Source organism: Siphateles boraxobius, unplaced genomic scaffold (genome assembly GCF_051911475.1).
Source record: "Siphateles boraxobius isolate OS27281-9 unplaced genomic scaffold, OSU_SipBor_1 52, whole genome shotgun sequence".
NCBI classification, from domain to species: domain Eukaryota; kingdom Metazoa; phylum Chordata; class Actinopteri; order Cypriniformes; family Leuciscidae; genus Siphateles; species Siphateles boraxobius.
In genome coordinates, this window is record NW_027509164.1 from 15,380 (window position 1) to 41,886 (window position 26,507).

Genomic DNA, 26,507 nt, shown 5'->3' on the forward strand with positions numbered 1-26,507 from the left:
CAGAACCGGAATAAAAGCAGCTGGATCAATGTACCTCTCAAAAGTTTGGGGCTCAAGTCACTGAAGGACCCAAGCCGGAAAAACCTCCAAGAGGCGATCGCTGTCTCTACCCTAGGACCAGACACTTGATCTTAGCCAAAAGGCCGAGAAGCGATGACACAATGACGCAGAGGCGGGGGAGCCGTCAAAGGCCACGCCCACCTGGGCCGTGGCGAGAGGGTCTAAAGGTCGCCAACAAACAAGCTCAGCTCACAGCAATACAAGCTCAGCTTGACTGTTGACACCGAAAATGGATCACAGCAGAGCGCACAACACGACACTTTGGAGTGCAACCTGGGATTTTGGACCAACAAACATTCTGCCCTAAAAGTGAGCGGGCAGACCAAAGCGTACGTCGTAGAGACTTGAAACTCTTGAGGGATGGTAGTACCCGCCCGGTCTACAACATCACCAAGGCTCGGCCCAATCGGCCCCAAGGTGGCGCTGCAGCGATCAGAAGTACGAAATGCCTCATAACTCCTGAACCGTCCGTCGCAGACCCAAGTGTCTTACATCACCGGAATCCTTGGCTCGGGCCGAACAAGACGCAGGCCTCGGATTCGATGGTTGCGCTGGCGAGATTTTCGGGTATTTGGGATTTTGTGAAAAAGCTACTTTTGCACACTAGTCCTAGGTCTTTCGCCCGATCTGACCCAAACCGGTGCAGAAAGATTCCCTGGAGTCTGATTGCCGACAGCGATGGGGAAAAAAGTCGGAATTTCGATTCACGTTGGCGACGGGACGCCAAAACGTTGGGAGTGGGCGAGGCGGGCTTTACTTAAATGGCCATAACTCTCCAACGGAATGAGACAATTACACCCAAGTCGGTACACCTGTGCACGGGCTCAGCCTGTGCTCAGGTGAAAAGGGATGTGGCGACTGGCCACTTGGTGGCGCTGTAAACAGTAAAAACAACAACATGAATACGGCCATAGGCGACTGTATGTCAGGTGATTTTTCACACATGCACAAGGTATTCATACCACATGATAGAACTCCTCATTCGGAACAACTTTGCTTCTAGGACCACTGCTGCCAATAAAAGCGCTGGTTGAATAATGGAGATTATTTGAAGAATGATGAAAAAAAAAACTAAAAAACAGCCCTACTTTTGCAGACTGGTCCTAGGTTGAGAGTTTTACATCTCGCGATCAACCACTGCAGTTCAATTCTCTGGACTTCCTAGGTCGTTAACTACCAGAAGAAGAGGAACTCGAACAATCTGCTCTTTTAACCAGTGTGTCCAGGGGAGAGCGCGAACGCAGTCCCCCACTACCATAAATTATGCAGTCGAGATTCCCACATTTGGGGAATTCGCAGGGGTCAGCACAACCGGAGTGCAATGGCCGAGCCTCGCCCTGGGTGAACCACCTTCCTGATCATGGTGTCTCCCCTGCCAGGTAAGTATGAATTCCCAGGCCTCCCGTCAGAGGCACCGTGTCCCTCTCCGCAATCCTCACCAACGGTCGGACAATCAAACACACACCTGATTCAACTCATCAGCTCATTCGTAAAAACTCCAAGAGATAAGAGAGAGACATCAAAAACCTGCAGAGTCGGGCTCTTTTGCTGTTGTTGTTGTGGATGATGTTGTTTTCATGCTCCGGATCCATGAGCCAAAAATCAATTTCATACGCGGTCACCGGATAGTGGACGAATCAGATGTTAAACGAGATAAGAACAGAGTTGTTGTTTTTTTTTCACTCTCACACCACCATTACCTGTATAGCATATGATCACCTACAACACCTTTAAAGCACCCATACACAGCAATATACGTTACTTCCATTAACACCTGCTGCCACACAAGACTAAAACATCTCTTTCATTGAACACAGTTTTTGGGGGTGCACCGTTCCCTGAAGTACTGCAATACCGGGTCGATGCGTGGAGTGGACGGAGCAAGCCCCTCTTCCATCTCCCAGTTCCAAAAATCTATTTAATATATGGTGCCCGGGTAGGGCACGTATCAGATATTAAACTGATAAGAACAGATACTACACATGATCTTAGCCAAAAGGCCGAGAAGCGATGACACAATGACGCAGAGGCGGGGGAGCCGTCAAAGGCCACGCCCACCTGGGCCGTGGCGAGAGGGTCTAAAGGTCGCCAACAAACAAGCTCAGCTCACAGCAATACAAGCTCAGCTTGACTGTTGACACCGAAAATGGATCACAGCAGAGCGCACAACACGACACTTTGGAGTGCAACCTGGGATTTTGGACCAACAAACATTCTGCCCTAAAAGTGAGCGGGCAGACCAAAGCGTACGTCGTAGAGACTTGAAACTCTTGAGGGATGGTAGTACCCGCCCGGTCTACAACATCACCAAGGCTCGGCCCAATCGGCCCCAAGGTGGCGCTGCAGCGATCAGAAGTACGAAATGCCTCGTAACTCCTGAACCGTCCGTCGCAGACCCAAGTGTCTTACATCACCGGAATCCTTGGCTCGGGCCGAACAAGACGCAGGCCTCTGATTCGATGGTTGCTCTGGCGAGATTTTCGGGTATTTGGGATTTTGTGAAAAAGCTACTTTTGCACACTAGTCCTAGGTCTTTCGCCCGATCTGACCCAAACCGGTGCAGAAAGATTCCCTGGAGTCTGATTGCCGACAGCGATGGGGAAAAAAGTCGGAATTTCGATTCACGTTGGCGACGGGACGCCAAAACGTTGGGAGTGGGCGAGGCGGGCTTTACTTAAATGGCCATAACTCTCCAACGGAATGAGACAATTACACCCAAGTCGGTACACCTGTGCACGGGCTCAGCCTGTGCTCAGGTGAAAAGGGATGTGGCGACTGGCCACTTGGTGGCGCTGTAAACAGTAAAAACAACAACATGAATACGGCCATAGGCGACTGTATGTCAGGTGATTTTTCACACATGCACAAGGTATTCATACCACATGATAGAACTCCTCATTCGGAACAACTTTGCTTCTAGGACCACTGCTGCCAATAAAAGCGCTGGTTGAATAATGGAGATTATTTGAAGAATGATGAAAAAAAAAACTAAAAAACAGCCCTACTTTTGCAGACTGGTCCTAGGTTGAGAGTTTTACATCTCGCGATCAACCACTGCAGTTCAATTCTCTGGACTTCCTAGGTCGTTAACTACCAGAAGAAGAGGAACTCGAACAATCTGCTCTTTTAACCAGTGTGTCCAGGGGAGAGCGCGAACGCAGTCCCCCACTACCATAAATTATGCAGTCGAGATTCCCACATTTGGGGAATTCGCAGGGGTCAGCACAACCGGAGTGCAATGGCCGAGCCTCGCCCTGGGTGAACCACCTTCCTGATCATGGTGTCTCCCCTGCCAGGTAAGTATGAATTCCCAGGCCTCCCGTCAGAGGCACCGTGTCCCTCTCCGCAATCCTCACCAACGGTCGGACAATCAAACACACACCTGATTCAACTCATCAGCTCATTCGTAAAAACTCCAAGAGATAAGAGAGAGACATCAAAAACCTGCAGAGTCGGGCTCTTTTGCTGTTGTTGTTGTGGATGATGTTGTTTTCATGCTCCGGATCCATGAGCCAAAAATCTATTTCATACGCGGTCACCGGATAGTGGACGAATCAGATGTTAAACGAGATAAGAACAGAGTTGTTGTTTTTTTTTCACTCTCACACCACCATTACCTGTATAGCATATGATCACCTACAACACCTTTAAAGCACCCATACACAGCAATATACGTTACTTCCATTAACACCTGCTGCCACACAAGACTAAAACATCTCTTTCATTGAACACAGTTTTTGGGGGTGCACCGTTCCCTGAAGTACTGCAATAACGGGTCGATGCGTGGAGTGGACGGAGCAAGCCCCTCTTCCATCTCCCAGTTCCAAAAATCTATTTAATATATGGTGCCCGGGTAGGGCACGTATCAGATATTAAACTGATAAGAACAGATACTACACATGATCTTAGCCAAAAGGCCGAGAAGCGATGACACAATGACGCAGAGGCGGGGGAGCCGTCAAAGGCCACGCCCACCTGGGCCGTGGCGAGAGGGTCTAAAGGTCGCCAACAAACAAGCTCAGCTCACAGCAATACAAGCTCAGCTTGACTGTTGACACCGAAAATGGATCACAGCAGAGCGCACAACACGACACTTTGGAGTGCAACCTGGGATTTTGGACCAACAAACATTCTGCCCTAAAAGTGAGCGGGCAGACCAAAGCGTACGTCGTAGAGACTTGAAACTCTTGAGGGATGGTAGTACCCGCCCGGTCTACAACATCACCAAGGCTCGGCCCAATCGGCCCCAAGGTGGCGCTGCAGCGATCAGAAGTACGAAATGCCTCGTAACTCCTGAACCGTCCGTCGCAGACCCAAGTGTCTTACATCACCGGAATCCTTGGCTCGGGCCGAACAAGACGCAGGCCTCTGATTCGATGGTTGCTCTGGCGAGATTTTCGGGTATTTGGGATTTTGTGAAAAAGCTACTTTTGCACACTAGTCCTAGGTCTTTCGCCCGATCTGACCCAAACCGGTGCAGAAAGATTCCCTGGAGTCTGATTGCCGACAGCGATGGGGAAAAAAGTCGGAATTTCGATTCACGTTGGCGACGGGACGCCAAAACGTTGGGAGTGGGCGAGGCGGGCTTTACTTAAATGGCCATAACTCTCCAACGGAATGAGACAATTACACCCAAGTCGGTACACCTGTGCACGGGCTCAGCCTGTGCTCAGGTGAAAAGGGATGTGGCGACTGGCCACTTGGTGGCGCTGTAAACAGTAAAAACAACAACATGAATACGGCCATAGGCGACTGTATGTCAGGTGATTTTTCACACATGCACAAGGTATTCATACCACATGATAGAACTCCTCATTCGGAACAACTTTGCTTCTAGGACCACTGCTGCCAATAAAAGCGCTGGTTGAATAATGGAGATTATTTGAAGAATGATGAAAAAAAAAACTAAAAAACAGCCCTACTTTTGCAGACTGGTCCTAGGTTGAGAGTTTTACATCTCGCGATCAACCACTGCAGTTCAATTCTCTGGACTTCCTAGGTCGTTAACTACCAGAAGAAGAGGAACTCGAACAATCTGCTCTTTTAACCAGTGTGTCCAGGGGAGAGCGCGAACGCAGTCCCCCACTACCATAAATTATGCAGTCGAGATTCCCACATTTGGGGAATTCGCAGGGGTCAGCACAACCGGAGTGCAATGGCCGAGCCTCGCCCTGGGTGAACCACCTTCCTGATCATGGTGTCTCCCCTGCCAGGTAAGTATGAATTCCCAGGCCTCCCGTCAGAGCCACCGTGTCCCTCTCCGCAATCCTCACCAACGGTCGGACAATCAAACACACACCTGATTCAACTCATCAGCTCATTCGTAAAAACTCCAAGAGATAAGAGAGAGACATCAAAAACCTGCAGAGTCGGGCTCTTTTGCTGTTGTTGTTGTGGATGATGTTGTTTTCATGCTCCGGATCCATGAGCCAAAAATCAATTTCATACGCGGTCACCGGATAGTGGACGAATCAGATGTTAAACGAGATAAGAACAGAGTTGTTGTTTTTTTTTCCCTCTCACACCACCATTACCTGTATAGCATATGATCACCTACAACACCTTTAAAGCACCCATACACAGCAATATACGTTACTTCCATTAACACCTGCTGCCACACAAGACTAAAACATCTCTTTCATTGAACACAGTTTTTGGGGGTGCACCGTTCCCAGAAGTACTGCAATACCGGGTCGATGCGTGGAGTGGACGGAGCAAGCCCCTCTTCCATCTCCCAGTTCCAAAAAACAATTTAATATATGGTGCCCGGGTAGGGCACGTATCAGATATTAAACTGATAAGAACAGATACTACACATGATCTTAGCCAAAAGGCCGAGAAGCGATGACACAATGACGCAGAGGCGGGGGAGCCGTCAAAGGCCACGCCCACCTGGGCCGTGGCGAGAGGGTCTAAAGGTCGCCAACAAACAAGCTCAGCTCACAGCAATACAAGCTCAGCTTGACTGTTGACACCGAAAATGGATCACAGCAGAGCGCACAACACGACACTTTGGAGTGCAACCTGGGATTTTGGACCAACAAACATTCTGCCCTAAAAGTGAGCGGGCAGACCAAAGCGTACGTCGTAGAGACTTGAAACTCTTGAGGGATGGTAGTACCCGCCCGGTCTACAACATCACCAAGGCTCGGCCCAATCGGCCCCAAGGTGGCGCTGCAGCGATCAGAAGTACGAAATGCCTCGTAACTCCTGAACCGTCCGTCGCAGACCCAAGTGTCTTACATCACCGGAATCCTTGGCTCGGGCCGAACAAGACGCAGGCCTCGGATTTGATGGTTGCGCTGGCGAGATTTTCGGGTATTTGGGATTTTGTGAAAAAGCTACTTTTGCACACTAGTCCTAGGTCTTTCGCCCGATCTGACCCAAACCGGTGCAGAAAGATTCCCTGGAGTCTGATTGCCGACAGCGATGGGGAAAAAAGTCGGAATTTCGATTCACGTTGGCGACGGGACGCCAAAACGTTGGGAGTGGGCGAGGCGGGCTTTACTTAAATGGCCATAACTCTCCAACGGAATGAGACAATTACACCCAAGTCGGTACACCTGTGCACGGGCTCAGCCTGTGCTCAGGTGAAAAGGGATGTGGCGACTGGCCACTTGGTGGCGCTGTAAACAGTAAAAACAACAACATGAATACGGCCATAGGCGACTGTATGTCAGGTGATTTTTCACACATGCACAAGGTATTCATACCACATGATAGAACTCCTCATTCGGAACAACTTTGCTTCTAGGACCACTGCTGCCAATAAAAGCGCTGGTTGAATAATGGAGATTATTTGAAGAATGATGAAAAAAAAAACTAAAAAACAGCCCTACTTTTGCAGACTGGTCCTAGGTTGAGAGTTTTACATCTCTCGATCAACCACTGCAGTTCAATTCTCTGGACTTCCTAGGTCGTTAACTACCAGAAGAAGAGGAACTCGAACAATCTGCTCTTTTAACCAGTGTGTCCAGGGGAGAGCGCGAACGCAGTCCCCCACTACCATAAATTATGCAGTCGAGATTCCCACATTTGGGGAATTCGCAGGGGTCAGCACAACCGGAGTGCAATGGCCGAGCCTCGCCCTGGGTGAACCACCTTCCTGATCATGGTGTCTCCCCTGCCAGGTAAGTATGAATTCCCAGGCCTCCCGTCAGAGGCACCGTGTCCCTCTCCGCAATCCTCACCAACGGTCGGACAATCAAACACACACCTGATTCAACTCATCAGCTCATTCGTAAAAACTCCAAGAGATAAGAGAGAGACATCAAAAACCTGCAGAGTCGGGCTCTTTTGCTGTTGTTGTTGTGGATGATGTTGTTTTCATGCTCCGGATCCATGAGCCAAAAATCAATTTCATACGCGGTCACCGGATAGTGGACGAATCAGATGTTAAACGAGATAAGAACAGAGTTGTTGTTTTTTTTTCACTCTCACACCACCATTACCTGTATAGCATATGATCACCTACAACACCTTTAAAGCACCCATACACAGCAATATACGTTACTTCCATTATCACCTGCTGCCACACAAGACTAAAACATCTCTTTCATTGAACACAGTTTTTGGGGGTGCACCGTTCCCAGAAGTACTGCAATACCGGGTCGATGCGTGGAGTGGACGGAGCAAGCCCCTCTTCCATCTCCCAGTTCCAAAAATCAATTTAATATATGGTGCCCGGGTAGGGCACGTATCAGATATTAAACTGATAAGAACAGATTTTTCTTTCGAAAAAAGTTTATTGTCACATTGTTTCATTCCATTCTTTCAATATCCATTTTTTCCTTATAAAATCACATTTTTGCACATATCTTAAAACAACAAAAAGGACATAAGTTACAGTTAAAAATCAGTTATGTTGATGTGTTGTGTAAAAGTCCATGTATGTTGTGTGTTGTTTTAAAGTAAAGGTAAAATGGATTAAAATAAAATAGGAATGCAAATATAAAACAATAAAACAATAAAATATGCCAAATAAAACATCTCTTGTACAGGATCGAGGGTGAGTCCCTATCAAGAATGTCCATTCACTCCAGGTCTCCAGAACAGGCCCCAGACTCCTCGCTTCCAGTGCCCAGCGGAGATCCCCTCTCCTCCGGCCCGCTGGCCCGCTGTTCCCGTAGCCAGAGTGGTGAGGGTGCATCTACGGGCGGCCAGGTACGGTGGCGGCCGGGACCTTCTCCGTGTGACCTCGGCCCCCCCATCCGAATAACGACGTGCGGCCCACCCTGCAGCGTTGATGTTATCCTCTGCTCGCACGCGTGGAGGGGGACCGTCACGCGTTTCCCCACCAGCAGGTTTCTGGTGACCCAGATGGCATCCTTGATGTGGTTGAGGGTGAGCCAGAGCGAGGCAAACGTTGGTGGTGTCAACTCCTTCAAGCCCTGACCCACCCCCAGGATGGCGAGCTTATAGTCCACCTGGGCCCCACCCGCTGGCAGGCACGGGAAAAACAGGGGGCCTGTCTTGGCCCACAGGTCCCGCGCAGCGCCGCACTCCCAGAGCAGATGTTGAACGGTCTCCGGGGAACCACATCCGGACCGTGGGCAGGTGGAGTTTTTGGCCATGCCTCTGGAGTGCATGACCGCCCTGACCGGGAGGATCTCATGAGCCACCATCCACGACAGGTCCTTAAGCCTGTTCTGGAGAGCTGGGTGGGCTGCGTTCCTCCAAACGTCTTTGGCCTCACCTAGTGTGAGGCCTGGAACTGGACTCACCGATTCTCGATCCTGCACAAGAGAGACGAGAGACTTGTGATTAGTTAAAACAGTGGCATCATTTGTTTCTAAAAGATATTTCTTTAAAAATTTCTTAATAAAACTATGCTCTTTTGACAAATTAAAAGACACTGGACTTTTAAGATCAATGGGTAAAATTTTCAAACTTCTTAGGTATGACCCCATCCAGAATCGGGTCATGGCTGCTGTCTTGTGTTCTCTGGATGGGGTCAGTGCATACTGGATATGGAGGGCGGCAAAGCGGCTGCCTAAAAACAGGTGGGGGTCTGGGAGGCCTTTCCCGCCATTCTCTTTTTTCTTTTTAACCACCTCCCTCTTGATTCGTTCCCACTTGGACCCCCACAGGAAATAAAATACCGCCCTCTCCAACTTGGCCAGGAATCGTCTTGGGGGACTAAAAACAGAACAGACAAGTAAAATTAGTGGTAAAATCACTGCTTTAAAAATTAAAATCTTGCCTTCTAACGTCAGTTGTCTTAGTCCCCAAAAGCCCAGTCTTTGTCTGACTTTCCCTAACATGTCAGTCCAGTTTCCTGGTCCTCCACCCTCCCTGTCAAATTTTACTCCTAAAATTTTCAAATCCTTTTCTTTAAAATCCAAATCTAGTCCTCCTGTGTCCACGTCGCCCCACGGCCCGAAGAGCAGGGCCTCGGACTTACTCCTGTTAAGCTTGGCGCCCGAGGCCCGACCGTACCAGTCAGTCAAGTCCATTGCTCTTCGTACTGATAAAAAGTCAGTCGCTAAAAGGGTCACGTCATCCATATATAAAACGCAGGTCGCCGTCAGTCCACCAGTTCCTGGGATATCTAGTCCTTTAATCCATTTATCCCTTCTCAAGATCTGTGCCAGTGGCTCAATACAAGCCACATACAGAAGGGGAGATAAAGGACACCCCTGACGGACACCGCTGTGGATATTTACAGCTTTGGAAAGATGCCCATTTGCAAGAAATTTGCTGCTTAAGCCCTCATACAGCAGTCCCACCCAAGCTATAAACCTCTCTGGAAACCCCATTTTTTGCAGTACCTGAAGGAGGTACTGGTGCGAGACCCGATCAAAAGCTTTTTCAAAGTCTAAATTTAGGACTACAAGCCTAATGTTTCTGTCTCTCGCATAACAGATGGCGTCTCTGATCAGTACCAGGCTGTCCGTGATCTTCCTGCCGGGCACAGCGCAAGCTTGATCCAGGTGGATTACGTCCTCTAAAACAGTCGACATGCGTGTAGCTAAAATCTTACTAAAAAGTTTACAATCATAATTTAAAAGAGTGATTGGTCGCCAGTTTCTCAAGTCAGTCTTGTCTCCTTTTTTGTACAGTAATGTAACTATCCCTACTCTAAAGCTGTCTGGAAGTCTGTCAAGAGTCTCAAATTCTTTAAAAACTGTAAGTAAGGCATGTGCTAAAATGTCCCAGAAAGTCAGATAAAACTCAAAGGGGAGTCCGTCCATGCCCGGGGACTTCCCCTTCTTAAAACCCTTTAAAGCTTTTTCCAATTCTAAAAGATTAAAATCCTGGGATAAAAGCACATCTGGACTCTTAACTTTTTTATCTAAAAACCCTAAAACTTCCTCTAAGATGCCATTGTGTACCTCTTTAGTGCCGTATAAATTACTGTAAAAACTTTCAATTTCCCCTAAAATCAGGTCAGTTGTATTTACTTCCCCCCCTCTAAAAGTTTTTAAAATATTGATCGACCCTCCCCGAGCTATTGTCTTTTTAAAAAAATACCTGGTACACTTCTCTCCTTCCTCTAACTCCCTTTCTCTACATCTTAAAATGACACCTTTGCTCTTTGTTTCAGACAGATCTGACATTTCTTTCTTTACTTCTTTTATTTCATTTGTAAAATCCAATCCATTGTTTAAAAGGTTAAAATATCTCTGCAGTCTTTTTTGCAACCCCATCATGCGTCTTTTTTCTTTATTCTTTATTCTTTTTTTCCTTTCCAATTTGTTTAAAAAACCGTCCTGTCCTTTGTTTCACCATCTCCCACCACTGTGCACGTGAGTCGTAAAAGTCCTGGAGGGTCTGCCATTGGCTGAACTGCTCCCTATACTCACTAACCAGTTCCTCGTCCTCTAATAGGGAACAGTTCAGCTTCCACAGCCCTCCCCCTGCAGTCACACCCGTGGGGAGTGAAAGAGTGCAAGACAGCATCATATGGTCGGAAAAAAAGAGGGGGGTCAATGTAGCATCGGTCGGCGGGAGGTCCCTGGTAAAAATATAGTCAATTCGAGAGGCTCTGGCACCGTCACCACTGAACCAGGTGAAGCCTTCCTCTCTTTGATGCATTGTTTTAAAACAGTCAACTAACTTAAAATCTTTGACTATATTTTGTAATAAAACCGATGTCTTGTCGACCTTAAAATCCTCTCCTACCCTCCTTCTGTCCTTTTTTGATAATACACAATTAAAATCCCCTGCTACCACTAGGGGAGCCCTGCCTAGCATGTGGGGTTGCAAGTCTTCTAAAAGCTCATACCTGTTATTTTTTTCAGTAAAACCATACATATTTAAAATGTTAAGATCCTTACCTAAAAAAGTCAGATTTGCTAAAATTGCCCGCCCGTCCCTCACCACAGTGCTGCCCTTCACCAAAAGGTTGGGATTTTTTATTAAAATAGCAACACCGTCATTTTTGTTAAAATTGGACCCACTCCAAATGGAAAATCCTGGGGTCCAAATCTCCTCCCACTTCCTGTAATTTGTTAAAAAGGGCAAACCACATTCTTGCAATAAAAACACATCTGACTTAAAAGTTTTTAAAAAGGATAACACACTCTGTGCTCGCAAAGTACACCTCACACTTCTCACATTGATTGTAGAGATAGTGAGGGCCATGAGCAGTATGGTTAAAAATACAAGCATTAATAGAAGGATAAAACCAAAAGACTGCAGAAAGTTACATTAAAACCATGTTATGTCATGTAGCACTTGCTTCTCCTTTTCCCCAGAAAAACTGGGATCAGGAGGGCAAATGCTCGCCGCCTCAGAGTCCACAGAGAGAACCTCTTGTGGCTCCTTCGGTGACGATGTTCTAAGCTTAACATGCAAAAAGGAGACTTCATTGGGAGATTCTGCGGGCCACATACGGTCTAGATCTAACGAAGAGGAACTATCTAGCCGATGCGATGCCCGCAGCCTTTTCTCCTCTGTTTGAAGCAGAGGAGATCTCGCAGACCTTTTTTGCACCTGAGCATTGGGGAGTGAACCCTCGGATTCACCCCCACTATCCACCACACTAACCTCCGATACGGTGTAGAGTGAGGAAGCCGTTGCATCCTCCTCCTCCTCCTCCATTTTGTTTTCACTTCTCTCTTGTTGGGGAACGGCTTCCTCACTCTGTTCGCTGTTAAAACTTGACTCCGCCCCTGTGGCCGCCCCACTTCCTTCCTCCTGCCCACTCCCTGAGGCTGGCTGGGAAATAGAATTTCCCGCCAAAACCTCAGGGACCGCCTCCTCCTTCCTTTGCTCTTTTGTTTGTTCCACATGTGGGGCGGCCATTTTGTTGCCTTTCAGTTTGTTGGCAAAACTTTTAGGGCAATCTCTGTAGAGATGGGATGACTCCCCACAGAGGTTGCACCGCCTGCCATTGGTACACTCTTCAAAAGTATGACCAATTTCTCTGCATTTCCCACATATCATTTCCTGGCATGCTTCAGCTAAGTGCCCAAACTTTCCACATTTTCTACATAATTTGGGCATACCCTGGTAGTGAATGTAGCCTCTGTTCTCACCCAACACAATCATAGAAGGCAGATGCTTCAGGCCCTGGTAGCCCCCAGCGTCTTCCCATTGTTTAATGGGAATTCGCCAGGAGCATGTCCAAATACCATCCTCATCTAAAACCTTGACTGGCTGGCTTCGAACTGTGCAAAATCTGCCCAGCCAGACACAAATGTCCTCCCCAGTCACTGTCTCATTAAACATTCTAACAATCACAGTTTTAAGTGTGTTGTCAGAGAGCTTTTCAACAGTAAACATGGACAGCTGGGATTTAGCTACTTCAAATCTGTGCCAGAAATCATTCAGGTGGGAAACCGCTCTAAAACTAACATCAAATCCTTTGTTCAGGGGCAGAGTCACGATGCAATTCAGATCATCAGGTTTAAAATTTAGAGTTTTTTGGATCAGCTTCCTGGAGAAGTCAAGACGTGACATCCCCAGGAGCTTCCCCTCAACTTCTTTGAATAAAAAACGCACGCTGTGGTGCCTCCTCATGCCGGCACGGGCAGCCGACATGGTGGAGACACCAACAGCCTAAAACTTTAAAAAACAATAAATAAATAAATAAATAGATAAAAAGGTCTTACCTTAAAACAGAACCGGAATAAAAGCAGCTGGATCAATGTACCTCTCAAAAGTTTGGGGCTCAAGTCACTGAAGGACCCAAGCCGGAAAAACCTCCAAGAGGCGATCGCTGTCTCTACCCTAGGACCAGACACTTGATCTTAGCCAAAAGGCCGAGAAGCGATGACACAATGACGCAGAGGCGGGGGAGCCGTCAAAGGCCACGCCCACCTGGGCCGTGGCGAGAGGGTCTAAAGGTCGCCAACAAACAAGCTCAGCTCACAGCAATACAAGCTCAGCTTGACTGTTGACACCGAAAATGGATCACAGCAGAGCGCACAACACGACACTTTGGAGGGCAACCTGGGATTTTGGACCAACAAACATTCTGCCCTAAAAGTGAGCGGGCAGACCAAAGCGTACGTCGTAGAGACTTGAAACTCTTGAGGGATGGTAGTACCCGCCCGGTCTACAACATCACCAAGGCTCGGCCCAATCGGCCCCAAGGTGGCGCTGCAGCGATCAGAAGTACGAAATGCCTCGTAACTCCTGAACCGTCCGTCGCAGACCCAAGTGTCTTACATCACCGGAATCCTTGGCTCGGGCCGAACAAGACGCAGGCCTCGGATTCGATGGTTGCGCTGGCGAGATTTTCGGGTATTTGGGATTTTGTGAAAAAGCTACTTTTGCACACTAGTCCTAGGTCTTTCGCCCGATCTGACCCAAACCGGTGCAGAAAGATTCCCTGGAGTCTGATTGCCGACAGCGATGGGGAAAAAAGTCGGAATTTCGATTCACGTTGGCGACGGGACGCCAAAACGTTGGGAGTGGGCGAGGCGGGCTTTACTTAAATGGCCATAACTCTCCAACGGAATGAGACAATTACACCCAAGTCGGTACACCTGTGCACGGGCTCAGCCTGTGCTCAGGTGAAAAGGGATGTGGCGACTGGCCACTTGGTGGCGCTGTAAACAGTAAAAACAACAACATGAATACGGCCATAGGCGACTGTATGTCAGGTGATTTTTCACACATGCACAAGGTATTCATACCACATGATAGAACTCCTCATTCGGAACAACTTTGCTTCTAGGACCACTGCTGCCAATAAAAGCGCTGGTTGAATAATGGAGATTATTTGAAGAATGATGAAAAAAAAAACTAAAAAACAGCCCTACTTTTGCAGACTGGTCCTAGGTTGAGAGTTTTACATCTCTCGATCAACCACTGCAGTTCAATTCTCTGGACTTCCTAGGTCGTTAACTACCAGAAGAAGAGGAACTCGAACAATCTGCTCTTTTAACCAGTGTGTCCAGGGGAGAGCGCGAACGCAGTCCCCCACTACCATAAATTATGCAGTCGAGATTCCCACATTTGGGGAATTCGCAGGGGTCAGCACAACCGGAGTGCAATGGCCGAGCCTCGCCCTGGGTGAACCACCTTCCTGATCATGGTGTCTCCCCTGCCAGGTAAGTATGAATTCCCAGGCCTCCCGTCAGAGCCACCGTGTCCCTCTCCGCAATCCTCACCAACGGTCGGACAATCAAACACACACCTGATTCAACTCATCAGCTCATTCGTAAAAACTCCAAGAGATAAGAGAGAGACATCAAAAACCTGCAGAGTCGGGCTCTTTTGCTGTTGTTGTTGTGGATGATGTTGTTTTCATGCTCCGGATCCATGAGCCAAAAATCAATTTCATACGCGGTCACCGGATAGTGGACGAATCAGATGTTAAACGAGATAAGAACAGAGTTGTTGTTTTTTTTTCCCTCTCACACCACCATTACCTGTATAGCATATGATCACCTACAACACCTTTAAAGCACCCATACACAGCAATATACGTTACTTCCATTAACACCTGCTGCCACACAAGACTAAAACATCTCTTTCATTGAACACAGTTTTTGGGGGTGCACCGTTCCCAGAAGTACTGCAATACCGGGTCGATGCGTGGAGTGGACGGAGCAAGCCCCTCTTCCATCTCCCAGTTCCAAAAATCAATTTAATATATGGTGCCCGGGTAGGGCACGTATCAGATATTAAACTGATAAGAACAGATTTTTTTATTTTTATTTTTTTTATTTTTTTTTATTATATTATTTCTCATACATTCTACATATATCCATCACATTACAATTCAAACAAATTTTTCCACCTTTCTCTAGCAGCATGTTTGCCCCACCTTTGACAATCCCACCTAATCCTTCCCCTTAATTCAGCCTCCACACCCCGTATTACTCCCTCTGCCGAATTTTTCCCCTTCCCCCTACTTATACATTTCCTTTCTTCCCACAGTCCTTTCTTTATCAAACTCATTATTAACCAAAGCAAAAAGATATCTTTCCCTTCACCCCTCTTGCACCTAATGCCCTCCATTATATTCTCACTAGAAACCTTAAAGCTACCTGAAATCATTCTTAATAACCTCTCTCCCTTTGTCCACACTCTCTGAGCAAAGGCACACTCCCAAAATGCGTGCCTGATAGTCTCTTCTCCAGAACACCCCTCTCTAGGACAACTTCCATCCTTAGCTAACCCATGCCTGTACATAATCTCTTTCACTGGTAGACGCCTCAAAAAACATAACCAATTAAGATCTTTTAAACTATTCTCAAGGTTTTTTGGCTGAATATTCGTCCACACCAACTGCGGAACCCCAACCTGAACTACACTGGACACCCTTTCTCTTACCATCCCATACAACTTCCTCTGCTCCAAACAAACTTCCACCTCCTTACTCTCAGGATATTTACTCATCCACCTAGCGGCATGCTTGTAGTGCCAAGGCTGCACCTCTGCTCTTGGACCATCGTTGGACCACCTCATTACATGCCTCGCCTGATAGGAAAAAAACAACCTAAGAAAAAACCATGATGGATGCTTCAATGGCTCAGCTAACTGTGCTAGAATGGAAGACACAAACAAGCAGTCAAGTTTTAAAGGTATATGAGGCACATCCCGTCCTCCTTTGCTAACAGGGTTGAACATTTCAGACCTCTTCACGTATTCATACCTACCACCCCAAACAAAATTAAATAGTAACCTCATTACCACCTTCCTCATACATGCTGGTAAAGGATAAATGTAAGCTAAATACTGAAACACGGGCAACACATCCATCTTCAATATCAAAACCTTCCCCATCAATGTTAACCTCCGCCCCTTCCATCTAGCCAGCCTCATCTGTACTGATGCAATACGGCCAATCCAGTTCAGAGTTGCTGACCCTTCATTCTGAAAATGTATGCCCAAAATTTTAACAGGGCCCTCACACACCTGCAGACCACCAATTCCATCTAGTCTCTGTTTAAACCTTCCAAAGAACTTGACAGATGACTTTGAAATGTTTAAGCAAGCCCCAGACGCTAAAGAAAACTCCCCAAATAAGTACAAGGCTCTTTCAAGACACTTATCTGACTCCAACAGCAACGTAGTGTCATCCGCATACTGTGATAACTTAACTACAGTACCCTTGCTGCCAGGTATCGTCAAGCCCTTTATCCTACCATCTATTCTGATTGCCTCTGCCACCGGCTCCATATAAAGAATAAAGAGTAATGGTGAGAGAGGACACCCCTGCCTCACTCCCTCCCTTATCTCAAAACCCTGGCCTAACCTCCCATTCACCTGGACCAAACAACTAGCTTCTTTATACAGCGTTCTAATCCATCCTATGAAGACTTCCCCAAATCCCATCCTCTCCATAACCTTGAACATAAACCATCTATTCACCCTATCAAATGCTTTAGCTAGATCTAGACTAACCACCATCAATGGAAGGTCCCTATCTTCAGCCCACGCAATGGCATCCCTAATAAGCTGCAAGTTCCATTTAGTACTGCGACCCACTACCCCACATGTTTGATCGACATGCACTACATGAGGTAGGGCTTTCTTCAGTCTGTCTGCCAAAAGTTTTGCTATGATCTTGTAGTCCACAGTTAGCATTGTAAGCGGCCTATAATTAGCAATATCTGCCCTTTCACCTTTTTTATAAAGAAGGGTCATAACCCCGATTGACATTGAGCCTTTTATTTTTTTGTTCTCCAACACCTCTCTAACCATCTCCACCAAATAAGGGCCTAATATATTGAAAAATCTGACATAAAATTCAACCGGTAAGCCATCAACCCCTGGTACTTTACCTTTACCCATCCGCTTCAATACTCCCTCGACCTCTTCGATTGTTATAGGGGAGCTCAACTCTTCCTTTACATCCTCCGGAACTGTATTTGCCAGAAATTTAACAAACATTTCACTTTTCTCCACAACTATATTTCTCTCACTAAAAAACTGTTTGAAATGCTCTTCTACATATCCACTTATTTTCTCTATTTTCGTCAAAATCACTCCCTCCTTATCTTTTAACTCAACAATTGCTTGCTTCTCTTTACGATCCCTCACAGATCTAAAAAGGGCTGCATTACAACTTTCCCCGTTCTCTCGAGTCTCCTGTCTTCTTTTAAACAAAAACCTTTTAGCTTGGTCTTCATAAATCAACCTTATCTGTCTCTTCAGGGAATGAACCATGTCCCAGTCAAAAGTACCCCCAACATTGTACTCTTCAAACTTCAACTCTAAATCTCTTTGCAAAGTTCCTGCCTGTCTCCAAATCTTCCTCATCCTTCTTTTACAGTATTTAACAATCCATTCCTTTGAGCGACTCTTAACCATTTCCCACCATCCCCCGACATCGCTATACAGGACCTTTAACCCCTCCAACCCCCTAAAAAAGAATACATACTCATCACAAAATTGTTTCTCCTTCAATACCTCAATATTCATCCTCCAGTACCCCTTACCAAACATTAAATTATTCCCTTTAACTACAAACCAAACCATTTCATGATCAGAAAAAAACACAGGCCTTACTCCACCCCTTTCCAAAACAAAAGTCTTAGAAAAAAAAACATAATCTAACCTTTTCTCCACCCCTCTAGAGTTCCTCCACGTTGTTACACAAACCTTTGGATTAACCCCTTGGCCCCCATCTACCAACCCATGCCCTTGCAGAACCCCTTCCAACACCGTCAGACTGCTGTCCTCTATATCTTTCAATTGCAAATTAAAATCCCCTCCCATTATAATTTGCTTATTGGTGGCACAAACTGTTAACAACATTTCAAACATTTCCTTTCTCTCATCAACAGTTTGAGGAGCGTAAACTGAAAGCAATCTATATTCTCCCCCCCTCCACTTTACATCAGCCCCAATCACCCTCCCCGGAGAAACAATGAAATGATTTATGACTTCAATCTCTTTATCCCAAAACAAAATCCCAACCCCTGAAGAATAAACCCCCCCCCCCACACTCCATACTGCTCCACCTCTCCCCCACTCTTTTGTAAATTTCCTAGAATCCTCTAGACTCTTTAAATGAACTTCTTGTAAAAAAAACACATTACACCTATAATTTCCTAAAAAAGAAAAAACAGCTTTACGCTTCACCGAGTCCCTAATACCTCTAACATTTATGGACCCCACAGTCAATTCATCACTGCAGAACATTTATTCTGCCAGTGGAGTACCCTTTGTCTCTTGTCCCTCCAAACTTGTGGACCCAGTGTCACTGACAACCAAATCCGACCAGCGAATAGGAACCTCGCTAAGGCCCACTGAATCATCCATCTGATCCTCATCTTCGCTGCTAACTTTCCCCTCTGTCAGCAGAAATAAGGGCCTAGCATTGTCCATCTCAAGCCCCTCTTGACTGTCTGTGGACGAGGATTCCTCCGAAAAGCTTAACTTTAGCATCTTTTCAGCTCTCGCCCTCTTGCCTGGTCTCTCCTTTATCTTTTCTGCCTTCCTAACCAGCTGACTTTCTTCTCCTCTCGATCCCTCTAGGAGGCCTTATCCCTCCACCTCCATCACGCTTTCCACGTCATTTGGGCGCTGCTCTGCGACTCTGAAATGTTCCCCGTTCAATGCCTCCAAGAAAGCAACCATCACATCTTCCACTTCCTCAGTCGCATTACCTTCCACCGCCGCTTTGGCCCCCTCCTTTCCCTCCACAACCGCCATCTTCTCCTTTACATGTTGCACCATGACATCTTGTTGGCCAACCTCCTCCATCTGTCTCTCTGTTTCTCCCACACCCCATCCTCTGCCATGCTGCCTCCGACCCACCTTACAATCCTTCATCAAGTGGTCTAATGAGCCGCAGCTGTGGCAAGTCTTAGGAACGCTGCAATCTTTTGCCGTGTGACCTAGCTTGAAACACCGCCGACATCTTTCTTCACCACACCTGCCATCAACGTGCCCGTACCGTCTACACCTCCTACAAAAAGGGGGCTGCCGAGAGTAGAACAGAAAACCTTTATCAGCCCCAATGTTGAAATATGCAGGAGGGTGCATCAACCCCTCAAAACCACTCTCGTCAGTTCTTAGAAGAACTTGGAATTGTCTTTTCCCAGTCCATAAACCAACACCATCTTTTAAATATCTTGCAGGTGTGAGGACTTCAGCATAATTAGCAAGGAACGTCATCAATGCTTCATCAGTAACGTATGGATTGAACATGTGCAAAGTGATGACTCTGAAATTGGGTCTGTCAAGGCTTACCACATTGAATTTCCCCATGATACCTTCTTTGCCAATCTTTCCAACTTTATCCATCACATCTTTGTACATTTCCACAGTACTCAGCGTTACATCAAAACATTTTTCCATTCTGTTGGTCTGCAAGCAGTACACGTCCTCCACTTTCAACTTCATCTTGTCCAAAAGTATAACCCGTGCAAACACTTCTCTTTCCATCATCTCCATCACAGGCTCCTTCATTTGGAAACGCAACGTATTTCTCAGTCCCGCCCTTGGGACTGAAGGCGCAGCTGCACCTGCCATCATTCCTTCTCCAAAGATCAAAAAGACAACCACTTGATCTTAGCCAAAAGGCCGAGAAGCGATGACACAATGACGCAGAGGCGGGGGAGCCGTCAAAGGCCACGCCCACCTGGGCCCTGGCGAGAGGGTCTAAAGGTCGCCAACAAACAAGCTCAGCTCACAGCAATACAAGCTCAGCTTGACTGTTGACACCGAAAATGGATCACAGCAGAGCGCACAACACGACACTTTGGAGTGCAACCTGGGATTTTGGACCAACAAACATTCTGCCCTAAAAGTGAGCGGGCAGACCAAAGCGTACGTCGTAGAGACTTGAAACTCTTGAGGGATGGTAGTACCCGCCCGGTCTACAACATCACCAAGGCTCGGCCCAATCGGCCCCAAGGTGGCGCTGCAGCGATCAGAAGTACGAAATGCCTCGTAACTCCTGAACCGTCCGTCGCAGACCCAAGTGTCTTACATCACCGGAATCCTTGGCTCGGGCCGAACAAGACGCAGGCCTCGGATTCGATGGTTGCGCTGGCGAGATTTTCGGGTATTTGGGATTTTGTGAAAAAGCTACTTTTGCACACTAGTCTTAGGTCTTTCGCCCGATCTGACCCAAACCGGTGCAGAAAGATTCCCTGGAGTCTGATTGCCGACAGCGATGGGGAAAAAAGTCGGAATTTCGATTCACGTTGGCGACGGGACGCCAAAACGTTGGGAGTGGGCGAGGCGGGCTTTACTTAAATGGCCATAACTCTCCAACGGAATGAGACAATTACACCCAAGTCGGTACACCTGTGCACGGGCTCAGCCTGTGCTCAGGTGAAAAGGGATGTGGCGACTGGCCACTTGGTGGCGCTGTAAACAGTAAAAACAACAACATGAATACGGCCATAGGCGACTGTATGTCAGGTGATTTTTCACACATGCACAAGGTATTCATACCACATGATAGAACTCCTCATTCGGAACAAATTTGCTTCTAGGACCACTGCTGCCAATCAAAGCGCTGGTTGAATAATGGAGATTATTTGAAGAATGATGAAAAAAAAACTAAAAAACAGCCCTACTTTTGCAGACTGGTCCTAGGTTGAGAGTTTTACATGTCTCGATCAACCACTGCAGTTCAATTCTCTGGACTTCCTAGGTCGTTAACTACCAGAAGAAGAGGAACTCGAACAATCTGCTCTTTTAACCAGTGTGTCCAGGGGAGAGCGCGAACGCAGTCCCCCACTACCATAAATTATGCAGTCGAGATTCCCACATTTGGGGAATTCGCAGGGGTCAGCACAACCGGAGTGCAATGGCCGAGCCTCGCCCTGGGTGAACCACCTTCCTGATCATGGTGTCTCCCCTGCCAGGTAAGTATGAATTCCCAGGCCTCCCGTCAGAGGCACCGTGTCCCTCTCCGCAATCCTCACCAACGGTCGGACAATCAAACACACACCTGATTCAACTCATCAGCTCATTCGTAAAAACTCCAAGAGATAAGAGAGAGACATCAAAAACCTGCAGAGTCGGGCTCTTTTGCTGTTGTTGTTGTGGATGATGTTGTTTTCATGCTCCGGATCCATGAGCCAAAAATCAATTTCATACGCGGTCACCGGATAGTGGACGAATCAGATGTTAAACGAGATAAGAACAGAGTTGTTGTTTTTTTTTCCCTCTCACACCACCATTACCTGTATAGCATATGATCACCTACAACACCTTTAAAGCACCCATACACAGCAATATACGTTACTTCCATTAACACCTGCTGCCACACAAGACTAAAACATCTCTTTCATTGAACACAGTTTTTGGGGGTGCACCGTTCCCAGAAGTACTGCAATACCGGGTCGATGCGTGGAGTGGACGAGGCAAGCCCCTCTTCCATCTCCCAGTTCCAAAAATCAATTTAATATATGGTGCCCGGGTAGGGCACGTATCAGATATTAAACTGATAAGAACAGATACTACACTTGATCTTAGCCAAAAGGCCGAGAAGCGATGACACAATGACGCAGAGGCGGGGGAGCCGTCAAAGGCCACGCCCACCTGGGCCGTGGCGAGAGGGTCTAAAGGTCGCCAACAAACAAGCTCAGCTCACAGCAATACAAGCTCAGCATGACTGTTGACACCGAAAATGGATCACAGCAGAGCGCACAACACGACACTTTGGAGTGCAACCTGGGATTTTGGACCAACAAACATTCTGCCCTAAAAGTGAGCGGGCAGACCAAAGCGTACGTCGTAGAGACTTGAAACTCTTGAGGGATGGTAGTACCCGCCCGGTCTACAACATCACCAAGGCTCGGCCCAATCGGCCCCAAGGTGGCGCTGCAGCGATCAGAAGTACGAAATGCCTCGTAACTCCTGAACCGTCCGTCGCAGACCCAAGTGTCTTACATCACCGGAATCCTTGGCTCGGGCCGAACAAGACGCAGGCCTCGGATTCGATGGTTGCGCTGGCGAGATTTTCGGGTATTTGGGATTTTGTGAAAAAGCTACTTTTGCACACTAGTCCTAGGTCTTTCGCCCGATCTGACCCAAACCGGTGCAGAAAGATTCCCTGGAGTCTGATTGCCGACAGCGATGGGGAAAAAAGTCGGAATTTCGATTCACGTTGGCGACGGGACGCCAAAACGTTGGGAGTGGGCGAGGCGGGCTTTACTTAAATGGCCATAACTCTCCAACGGAATGAGACAATTACACCCAAGTCGGTACACCTGTGCACGGGCTCAGCCTGTGCTCAGGTGAAAAGGGATGTGGCGACTGGCCACTTGGTGGCGCTGTAAACAGTAAAAACAACAACATGAATACGGCCATAGGCGACTGTATGTCAGGTGATTTTTCACACATGCACAAGGTATTCATACCACATGATAGAACTCCTCATTCGGAACAAATTTGCTTCTAGGACCACTGCTGCCAATCAAAGCGCTGGTTGAATAATGGAGATTATTTGAAGAATGATGAAAAAAAAACTAAAAAACAGCCCTACTTTTGCAGACTGGTCCTAGGTTGAGAGTTTTACATGTCTCGATCAACCACTGCAGTTCAATTCTCTGGACTTCCTAGGTCGTTAACTACCAGAAGAAGAGGAACTCGAACAATCTGCTCTTTTAACCAGTGTGTCCAGGGGAGAGCGCGAACGCAGTCCCCCACTACCATAAATTATGCAGTCGAGATTCCCACATTTGGGGAATTCGCAGGGGTCAGCACAACCGGAGTGCAATGGCCGAGCCTCGCCCTGGGTGAACCACCTTCCTGATCATGGTGTCTCCCCTGCCAGGTAAGTATGAATTCCCAGGCCTCCCGTCAGAGGCACCGTGTCCCTCTCCGCAATCCTCACCAACGGTCGGACAATCAAACACACACCTGATTCAACTCATCAGCTCATTCGTAAAAACTCCAAGAGATAAGAGAGAGACATCAAAAACCTGCAGAGTCGGGCTCTTTTGCTGTTGTTGTTGTGGATGATGTTGTTTTCATGCTCCGGATCCATGAGCCAAAAATCAATTTCATACGCGGTCACCGGATAGTGGACGAATCAGATGTTAAACGAGATAAGAACAGAGTTGTTGTTTTTTTTTCCCTCTCACACCACCATTACCTGTATAGCATATGATCACCTACAACACCTTTAAAGCACCCATACACAGCAATATACGTTACTTCCATTAACACCTGCTGCCACACAAGACTAAAACATCTCTTTCATTGAACACAGTTTTTGGGGGTGCACCGTTCCCAGAAGTACTGCAATACCGGGTCGATGCGTGGAGTGGACGAGGCAAGCCCCTCTTCCATCTCCCAGTTCCAAAAATCAATTTAATATATGGTGCCCGGGTAGGGCACGTATCAGATATTAAACTGATAAGAACAGATACTACACTTGATCTTAGCCAAAAGGCCGAGAAGCGATGACACAATGACGCAGAGGCGGGGGAGCCGTCAAAGGCCACGCCCACCTGGGCCGTGGCGAGAGGGTCTAAAGGTCGCCAACAAACAAGCTCAGCTCACAGCAATACAAGCTCAGCATGACTGTTGACACCGAAAATGGATCACAGCAGAGCGCACAACACGACACTTTGGAGTGCAACCTGGGATTTTGGACCAACAAACATTCTGCCCTAAAAGTGAGCGGGCAGACCAAAGCGTACGTCGTAGAGACTTGAAACTCTTGAGGGATGGTAGTACCCGCCCGGTCTACAACATCACCAAGGCTCGGCCCAATCGGCCCCAAGGTGGCGCTGCAGCGATCAGAAGTACGAAATGCCTCGTAACTCCTGAACCGTCCGTCGCAGACCCAAGTGTCTTACATCACCGGAATCCTTGGCTCGGGCCGAACAAGACGCAGGCCTCGGATTCGATGGTTGCGCTGGCGAGATTTTCGGGTATTTGGGATTTTGTGAAAAAGCTACTTTTGCACACTAGTCCTAGGTCTTTCGCCCGATCTGACCCAAACCGGTGCAGAAAGATTCCCTGGAGTCTGATTGCCGACAGCGATGGGGAAAAAAGTCGGAATTTCGATTCACGTTGGCGACGGGACGCCAAAACGTTGGGAGTGGGCGAGGCGGGCTTTACTTAAATGGCCATAACTCTCCAACGGAATGAGACAATTACACCCAAGTCGGTACACCTGTGCACGGGCTCAGCCTGTGCTCAGGTGAAAAGGGATGTGGCGACTGGCCACTTGGTGGCGCTGTAAACAGTAAAAACAACAACATGAATACGGCCATAGGCGACTGTATGTCAGGTGATTTTTCACACATGCACAAGGTATTCATACCACATGATAGAACTCCTCATTCGGAACAACTTTGCTTCTAGGACCACTGCTGCCAATCAAAGCGCTGGTTGAATAATGGAGATTATTTGAAGAATGATGAAAAAAAAACTAAAAAACAGCCCTACTTTTGCAGACTGGTCCTAGGTTGAGAGTTTTACATGTCTCGATCAACCACTGCAGTTCAATTCTCTGGACTTCCTAGGTCGTTAACTACCAGAAGAAGAGGAACTCGAACAATCTGCTCTTTTAACCAGTGTGTCCAGGGGAGAGCGCGAACGCAGTCCCCCACTACCATAAATTATGCAGTCGAGATTCCCACATTTGGGGAATTCGCAGGGGTCAGCACAACCGGAGTGCAATGGCCGAGCCTCGCCCTGGGTGAACCACCTTCCTGATCATGGTGTCTCCCCTGCCAGGTAAGTATGAATTCCCAGGCCTCCCGTCAGAGGGACCGTGTCCCTCTCCGCAATCCTCACCAACGGTCGGACAATCAAACACACACCTGATTCAACTCATCAGCTCATTCGTAAAAACTCCAAGAGATAAGAGAGAGACATCAAAAACCTGCAGAGTCGGGCTCTTTTGCTGTTGTTGTTGTGGATGATGTTGTTTTCATGCTCCGGATCCATGAGCCAAAAATCAATTTCATACGCGGTCACCGGATAGTGGACGAATCAGATGTTAAACGAGATAAGAACAGAGTTGTTGTTTTTTTTTCCCTCTCACACCACCATTACCTGTATAGCATATGATCACCTACAACACCTTTAAAGCACCCATACACAGCAATATACCTTACTTCCATTAACACCTGCTGCCACACAAGACTAAAACATCTCTTTCATTGAACACAGTTTTTGGGGGTGCACCGTTCCCAGAAGTACTGCAATACCGGGTCGATGCGTGGAGTGGACGAGGCAAGCCCCTCTTCCATCTCCCAGTTCCAAAAATCAATTTAATATATGGTGCCCGGGTAGGGCACGTATCAGATATTAAACTGATAAGAACAGATTTTTCTTTCGAAAAAAGTTTATTGTCACATTGTTTCATTCCATTCTTTCAATATCCATTTTTTCCTTATAAAATCACATTTTTGCACATATCTTAAAACAACAAAAAGGACATAAGTTACAGTTAAAAATCAGTTATGTTGATGTGTTGTGTAAAAGTCCATGTATGTTGTGTGTTGTTTTAAAGTAAAGGTAAAATGGATTAAAATAAAATAGGAATGCAAATATAAAACAATAAAACAATAAAATATGCCAAATAAAACATCTCTTGTACAGGATCGAGGGTGAGTCCCTATCAAGAATGTCCATTCACTCCAGGTCTCCAGAACAGGCCCCAGACTCCTCGCTTCCAGTGCCCAGCGAAGATCCCCTCTCCTCCGGCCCGCTGGCCCGCTGTTCCCGTAGCCAGAGTGGTGAGGGTGCATCTACGGGCGGCCAGGTACGGTGGCGGCCGGGACCTTCTCCGTGTGACCTCGGCCCCCCCATCCGAATAACGACGTGCGGCCCACCCTGCAGCGTTGATGTTATCCTCTGCTCGCACGCGTGGAGGGGGACCGTCACGCGTTTCCCCACCAGCAGGTTTCTGGTGACCCAGATGGCATCCTTGATGTGGTTGAGGGTGAGCCAGAGCGAGGCAAACGTTGGTGGTGTCAACTCCTTCAAGCCCTGACCCACCCCCAGGATGGCGAGCTTATAGTCCACCTGGGCCCCACCCGCTGGCAGGCACGGGAAAAACAGGGGGCCTGTCTTGGCCCACAGGTCCCGCGCAGCGCCGCACTCCCAGAGCAGAT

The 26,507-nt window shown here is 47.4% G+C and overlaps 13 non-coding genes and 3 pseudogenes across 13 annotated transcripts; all 16 read right to left on the minus strand.

Annotated features, from left to right (window-relative positions):
- Positions 1–1,283: 1,283 nt before the first annotated feature.
- On the minus strand, positions 1,284–1,447 carry LOC143713799 (U1 spliceosomal RNA). Its single transcript, XR_013195289.1, has one exon. It is a non-coding gene; the product is annotated as a U1 spliceosomal RNA (small nuclear RNA).
- A 434-nt stretch (positions 1,448–1,881) lies between these two features.
- LOC143713715 (U2 spliceosomal RNA) lies at positions 1,882–2,072 on the minus strand. Its single transcript, XR_013195266.1, has one exon. It is a non-coding gene; the product is annotated as a U2 spliceosomal RNA (small nuclear RNA).
- Positions 2,073–3,200: 1,128 nt separating this feature from the next.
- LOC143713810 (U1 spliceosomal RNA) lies at positions 3,201–3,364 on the minus strand. Its single transcript, XR_013195300.1, has one exon. It is a non-coding gene; the product is annotated as a U1 spliceosomal RNA (small nuclear RNA).
- A 434-nt stretch (positions 3,365–3,798) lies between these two features.
- Positions 3,799–3,989, minus strand: LOC143713717 (U2 spliceosomal RNA). The gene has a single exon (XR_013195269.1). It is a non-coding gene; the product is annotated as a U2 spliceosomal RNA (small nuclear RNA).
- A 1,128-nt stretch (positions 3,990–5,117) lies between these two features.
- LOC143713822 (U1 spliceosomal RNA) lies at positions 5,118–5,281 on the minus strand. Its single transcript, XR_013195312.1, has one exon. It is a non-coding gene; the product is annotated as a U1 spliceosomal RNA (small nuclear RNA).
- A 434-nt stretch (positions 5,282–5,715) lies between these two features.
- LOC143713706 (U2 spliceosomal RNA) lies at positions 5,716–5,906 on the minus strand. The gene has a single exon (XR_013195258.1). It is a non-coding gene; the product is annotated as a U2 spliceosomal RNA (small nuclear RNA).
- A 1,128-nt stretch (positions 5,907–7,034) lies between these two features.
- LOC143713584 (U1 spliceosomal RNA) lies at positions 7,035–7,198 on the minus strand. The gene has a single exon (XR_013195141.1). It is a non-coding gene; the product is annotated as a U1 spliceosomal RNA (small nuclear RNA).
- Positions 7,199–7,632: 434 nt separating this feature from the next.
- Positions 7,633–7,808, minus strand: LOC143713721 (U2 spliceosomal RNA; annotated as a pseudogene).
- A 6,600-nt stretch (positions 7,809–14,408) lies between these two features.
- On the minus strand, positions 14,409–14,572 carry LOC143713597 (U1 spliceosomal RNA). Its single transcript, XR_013195153.1, has one exon. It is a non-coding gene; the product is annotated as a U1 spliceosomal RNA (small nuclear RNA).
- A 434-nt stretch (positions 14,573–15,006) lies between these two features.
- Positions 15,007–15,174, minus strand: LOC143713789 (U2 spliceosomal RNA; annotated as a pseudogene).
- Positions 15,175–21,134: 5,960 nt separating this feature from the next.
- On the minus strand, positions 21,135–21,298 carry LOC143713608 (U1 spliceosomal RNA). Its single transcript, XR_013195164.1, has one exon. It is a non-coding gene; the product is annotated as a U1 spliceosomal RNA (small nuclear RNA).
- A 434-nt stretch (positions 21,299–21,732) lies between these two features.
- Positions 21,733–21,923, minus strand: LOC143713700 (U2 spliceosomal RNA). Its single transcript, XR_013195249.1, has one exon. It is a non-coding gene; the product is annotated as a U2 spliceosomal RNA (small nuclear RNA).
- Positions 21,924–23,050: 1,127 nt separating this feature from the next.
- Positions 23,051–23,214, minus strand: LOC143713619 (U1 spliceosomal RNA). The gene has a single exon (XR_013195175.1). It is a non-coding gene; the product is annotated as a U1 spliceosomal RNA (small nuclear RNA).
- Positions 23,215–23,648: 434 nt separating this feature from the next.
- LOC143713701 (U2 spliceosomal RNA) lies at positions 23,649–23,839 on the minus strand. The gene has a single exon (XR_013195251.1). It is a non-coding gene; the product is annotated as a U2 spliceosomal RNA (small nuclear RNA).
- Positions 23,840–24,966: 1,127 nt separating this feature from the next.
- LOC143713630 (U1 spliceosomal RNA) lies at positions 24,967–25,130 on the minus strand. Its single transcript, XR_013195186.1, has one exon. It is a non-coding gene; the product is annotated as a U1 spliceosomal RNA (small nuclear RNA).
- Positions 25,131–25,564: 434 nt separating this feature from the next.
- On the minus strand, positions 25,565–25,740 carry LOC143713751 (U2 spliceosomal RNA; annotated as a pseudogene).
- Positions 25,741–26,507: the final 767 nt, after the last annotated feature.